Here is a 5758-nt window from a genome sequence, read left to right as displayed (position 1 = left end):
GATCATCAGAGATATGCAAATTAAAACGACAATGAGGTATCACTTCACACCTGTCACAATGGCTACCATCAACAAATCAACAAATGATGAGTGCTGGCTAAGATGGAGAGAAAAGGGAACATGAGTACACTTCTGGTGGGAATGCAGACTGGTGCAGCCATTGTGGAAAACAGTATAGCCCTAGCGAGTTTGGCTCAGTGGATAGAGTGTTGGCCGGCACACAGAAGTGTCCCAGGTTCAATTCAGGTCAAGGCACATACCTCAGTTGCGCTCTCCACCCCGGCCTGGGCCCTGCTCGGGACTCGTGCAGGAGGCAACCAATGGATGTGTTTCTCTCACATCGATATTTCTCTCTGTCTTTCCCCATCTATTCCACTCTTTCTAAAAACCAATTGTAAAATGTCCTCAGATGAGGATTAAAGAAAAAAAAACAAAGAAAGAAAACAGTATGGAGTTTCCTCAAAAAAATTAAATATGGAACTGTCATTTGAGCTAGTGCTCCAACATCTAGGAATATATCTTAAGAAACACGAAACACCAGTCAGAAAGAATGTATGCACCCCTATGTTCATAGCAGCACAATTTACAATAGCTAAGATCTGGAAATAGCCCAAGTGCCCATCAATAGATGAGTGGATAAAAAAAGCCGTGGTACATTTATACCATGGAATTCTATGCAGCAGTTAAATAAAAGAGTCTCTCACCCTTTGAGACAGCATGGAGTGACCTGGAGAGTATCATGCTAAGTGAAATAAGTCAGTCACAGAAAGACAAGTATCACATGACCTCACTCATGTGGAATTTAAGTAACAAAATAAACTGATGAATGGAGTGGATCCAGAGACAAGGAAACATGGAACAGAGTGTGGGGTCTCAGAGGGAAGGCGAGGGAGGGTGGATGAGTGGGAGGTAATCAACCAAAGACTTTGTATGCATATATGGATAATACATGGACACAGACAGTGTGGTGGTGAGAATCTGGGGAAGGGTCAGGTGTGGGCTGGAGGAGGTCGATGGGGGACAGAAGGGGATATATGTAATACTTTCAAGAATAAAGATTAAAAAAATAATAAAAAAAATAAAGCAGCCCAATCTTCCTGGTTGGCATGGCTCAGTGGTTGAGTGTCGACCTATGAACCAGGAGGTCACGGTTTGATTCTGGGTCAGGGCACATGCCCGGGTTGCGGGCTCAATCCCTAGTGTGGGGCATGTAAGAGGTAGCCGATCAATGGTTCTCTCCCATCATTGATGTTTCTATCTCTCTCTCCCTCTCCCTTCCTCTCTGAACCAGTAAAAATATATTTAAAAAGTACATAAATAGAAATAAAATAGTCTAATCCCTTTATCAGAACACTGATGTTGAATAATGTTTTACATACAAACTTACCAATGTTTACCAAAATTTAGATTTTCAACGGCAGACTTGAACTCTCACTGACTTTCAAGGATTTACAAAGCACCCACCCTCCCAGTGGGGCCATTCCAGACTACTGACACCATATTGCTTGCTCTTTTTCTTTCCTTTCCATCTTCAGAGGTCTTCACTCTACATTTTATTACTTAGATCTTCATAGTATCCTATTGTTCTCTCATTGTTTCATATTTAGCCCATCCCTCAATTAAACTCTGATTTCCCTAAGCACAGTAAGAAGTACTTATACTTCTTATTGAATGTATCATAGGATCTAGAATAATGCCCATTAAAGAGGCTATCCTTATATCTCTTACCATTTAATAATTTCCATTGAAAATTATGTCTTTTTACTTTTGTCATATCTTCCTTCCTCAAACCAGAGTTTTTTATTCTCTGTGGCCTAATTCATATCTTATAGTTCTTTTCTTCCAAGATTGGTAATGTGTATGTTACACATACACGATAAATATTTGTTATAGTTTATGGCAATGATGGGATGGTTTGCCTTCAATAAATACTTGCTGATTATTTGGTTATTTTTCCATGGCAATACATTTCTAATCTGAAAAAAGAAAACCCATTTTTGTGCCCAATCATCTGACTAGTCAGAACTCAGGAGCCTGAAAATTCCATGTTCCATTTTTCTTTTTCATTTAAGCTTCATAATCTCCATTTGGATGTCTAGGGACCCCAGGGATGGTTCCCTACCTGCTAAACTGCATCTTTTGGCAGAAGGAGCAACATTTCTACTATAGAGCATTTACCTGTAAAGAATTCTTTTGTAATGAAGGGCACACATTTTGCTAAGTTAAAGTCTCTGCATAGCAGAGGACAAGTAGTATTTAATTACCCCAGCTGCTGATGCTACCTTGCAATTATTGTATTTATTTTGAGATTTACAGGTATAACCAAGACATTGAGAAATGATATCCTAGAAGTCTGCTGCAGTTTCAAGACACTAGGGTTAAGTTTATTAGTAGTACTACTCACACACTAACAGCTTATGATATAACCACCATCATCACTCTATTGATGGATTATCTTTGGATCTAAAATTACTTATCCTACATTGAGTAATGAAGATTTATAATCTTCTTCCCACACTGAAGACCTCATCTGCTCTAGATATATAAACTCTTTTGTGGAGAAGATAAACAGATTTAGGATGTGCTTCCCCCCATAGAACATGACAGCAATGGCAATAATATTTTATTAGTAAGAAGAGATTTGTTCAGAAATCTTTGGTTAGTATTAATATTGGTATATTATAATATCAAAATATGTTCTGAAAATAATGTTTGACATTCATTTATAGCACTGATAATTCTTTTACTCTTTTTTATAATTACCTTTCAGTCTTTAAAACCTCAAAACCCAGGCTCCTGGTCTTGCCTAAAATGAAGAACAAAGTGTAACATGATTTCTTCCTACTTTTCCCAACCTCCAATCAATCATATAGTACTAATAAGAACAGCAGCAAGTTATCCAATATTCTAGTGTTATATAGTTACAGAAAGCACCATTCATATTGAATCATGGTGTTCAACATAGGCTACATTACAATGTGAATTGACTTCTTCAAGCTGTGCACCATGGAAGGCATGGATATCTCTTTTCTCTAGGAAAGTGAGCCTCAAGCTGCTTATGTTGTGATTTGGAACCACGTATTTTTGCTAGGTTGACCAGACTTACAGCAACAGTAATAGATTTGGAAGACAAGGTAGCAGAAAACATCCCAACAGAACAGCAAAAAGAAAAAAATAATTTTAAAAAATGAGAAGATTAAGGGATCACTTATGTGACATCAAGTGTAACAACATCCACATCATTTGGGTACCAAAAGGATGGTATGAGAGCAAAGGGAAGCTGTAAGCTCTGCAGAACATTGAGGAAGTCATTCATCCTGATTATATGTTCTACATCTTGGAAGATAGCAACCAGCAGAGTAGGGATAATGGCAATAGAGTGGGTCAGAATGACTCGGGCAAAGCGTGACCATCTTAGGTTCAGGAATCCCTCCATGACAAACTGGCCAGAATAGGTTTCTGTCATGGTGGAGCTCTGCCCTGCGGCCAGGATCCCCATGGCCCAGATGTATAGTGCAGCAGGCCTGAAGCAACATTCCAGCACAACACCCCCTTTGAAGATGTCCAGAGCCAGTATTGAGTTATCATCAGGAATAAGGCCAGTATGGAGACTGCTGCTATTTTTACAGACTTCAATCACCTGCTGGTTGGTTTTCTAAAAAAATGCTTCGTCAAAGACTGGACGACAAAAACATTGATGATGAAGGAAACAAAGAGAGCAATGAAGGATTCAATGAAAAAGTACTTATTGGCTTCTTGAACTTCCTGCTTTTTGGCTCTGTTTACCTGTCTGGACTTGACTAAGGCAGAATGCAGGTACATATTGTGTGGCATGATGACAGCTCCCATGATGCCCACAGCCTGCTGGATCTGTAGGGTGCTGCAGCCTGAACAGGATGGCAGGAACATGCCCTTGAGTACCTCGCTCTGATTGGGTCTCACTGTAATATACTCATATCCAAAAGTGAGGGCCATAACAGTGATGAGAAAGCCAAAAAAAAGCTTCCAGCTTCCGCAAGCCATATTTTTCCAAAAAGAGAAATACAAAAGTATCTGAAATAGTGATGAGAACTCCACCCCATAAGGGAACCCTTCCTATAGACAGGAGATTGATGGCAATGGCTGAGCCAATGACTTCTTGAATATCTGAGCCAATGATAGCCAACTCCACCATTAGCCACAGGACAATTCGTGGGACGTTGGGATACTGATGGTAACAAACTTCAGCAAGATGCAGCCCAGTGACCACTCCCAGTCTAGCTGCAAGGTGCTTCAGCAGGAGTCCCACGATGGTGGCCAACAGAAGAACCCAGAGCAACTTAAACCCAGCCACTGCTCCAGACTGCAAATCAGATTTGATGTTTCCTGGACCCAGGTAGGCAATGCTCATAAGAAAGCCTGGTCCTGTGAAAGCCCAGAGTTTACAAAAGCTAAAAACAAGAGTGCTTCTCCTTAGGAATGGGAATCTTTTAATCAAAGTAGGTGGTGAAGGGCTCCTCTGAGATCCCGGTGGATTTTGCAAGAGAGGAGCTACTGTAGGCAGGGTTGATAGCACCAACACTGGCAGAGTTCCCATAATCTTCAGAAGCGGCACCATCTGACACCTTCTGTTCAGGCCCCAACACCATGGTGTTCTTAGAATAGGATTCAGCTCCGCAGCCACCTCTAGTTCTTCTTTGAATGTTTGGTAGAACTCCCCTGTAAAGCCTTCTGGACTAGGGCTTTTGTTTGCTGGAAGATTTTTGATTACTGCTTCAATTTCTTTGGTAGTATCAGCCTATTCAGGTTTTTTGTTTCTTCCTGATTGAGTTTTGGGAGGTTGTATTTTTCTAATAATATGTCCATTTCGTCTAGGTTGTCCAGTTTGTTGGAATAAAGTTGTTCATAGTATTTTTTCATAATTCTTTGTATTCCTGTGGGGTTGGTTGTTACTTCACCTCTTTCATTTCTGATTTTGTTTATTTGGGTCCTCTCTTTGCTTCTTGGTGAGCCTGGCTAGAGGTTCATCAATCTTGTTTATCCTTTCAAAGAACCAGCTCTTGGTTTTATTGATATTTTGTATTAATTTTTGGTCTCTGTGTTGTTTATATCCACTCTGATCTTTATTATTTCCTTGCTTCTGCTTACTCTGGGCTTTTAAAAAAATATATATTTTATTGATTTCTTACAGAGAGGAAGGGAGAGGGATAGAGAGTTAGAACCATCGATGAGAGAGAAACACCAATCAGCTGCCACCTGCACACTCCCTACTGGGGATGTGCCCGCAACCAAGGTACATGCCCTTGACTGGAATCGAACCTTGGACCCTTGAGTCCACAGGCCGATGCTCTATCCACTGAGCCAAACTGGTTAAGGCTACTCTGGGCTTTTATTGTTGCTCTCTTTCTAATACTTTAAGTTGTAAGGTTAAATAATTTATTACCATTTTTTTTTCAAATTTTTATTAAGGTATTATATGTGTACATATCTTACCATTGCCCCCCCCACCCCACTCCCATACGTGCCCTCACCCCCCAATGTTTTGCATCCGTTGGTTACTTTTATATGCATGCATACAAGTCCTTCAGTTGATCTCTTATTTCCCCCACCTCTCCCTAACCTTACCGCTGTAATTTGACAGTCTGTTTGATGATTTTTTTTTTTTTTATGTAGGCCTGTAGAGCTATGAACTTCCCTTTCAAGACTGCTTTCACTGTGTCCCATAGATTTTGGATTGTTGTGTTTTCATTGTCGTTTGTTACCAGGATGCCTTTTATTT

General features: G+C 40.2%; 1 pseudogene across 1 annotated transcript; it reads right to left on the bottom strand.

The window, feature by feature from the left end:
• Positions 1–3208: 3208 nt before the first annotated feature.
• LOC308244112 (natural resistance-associated macrophage protein 2-like) lies at positions 3209–4640 on the bottom strand (annotated as a pseudogene). The gene has a single exon. The product of its transcript is annotated as a natural resistance-associated macrophage protein 2-like (transcript).
• Positions 4641–5758: the final 1118 nt, after the last annotated feature.

This window comes from Plecotus auritus, assembly GCF_963455305.1.
Source record: "Plecotus auritus genome assembly, chromosome: 3".
Classification (NCBI taxonomy): domain Eukaryota; kingdom Metazoa; phylum Chordata; class Mammalia; order Chiroptera; family Vespertilionidae; genus Plecotus; species Plecotus auritus.
The sequence above is the reverse complement of the archived record's forward strand: the minus strand, read 5'-3'. Positions and strand labels throughout refer to the sequence as shown.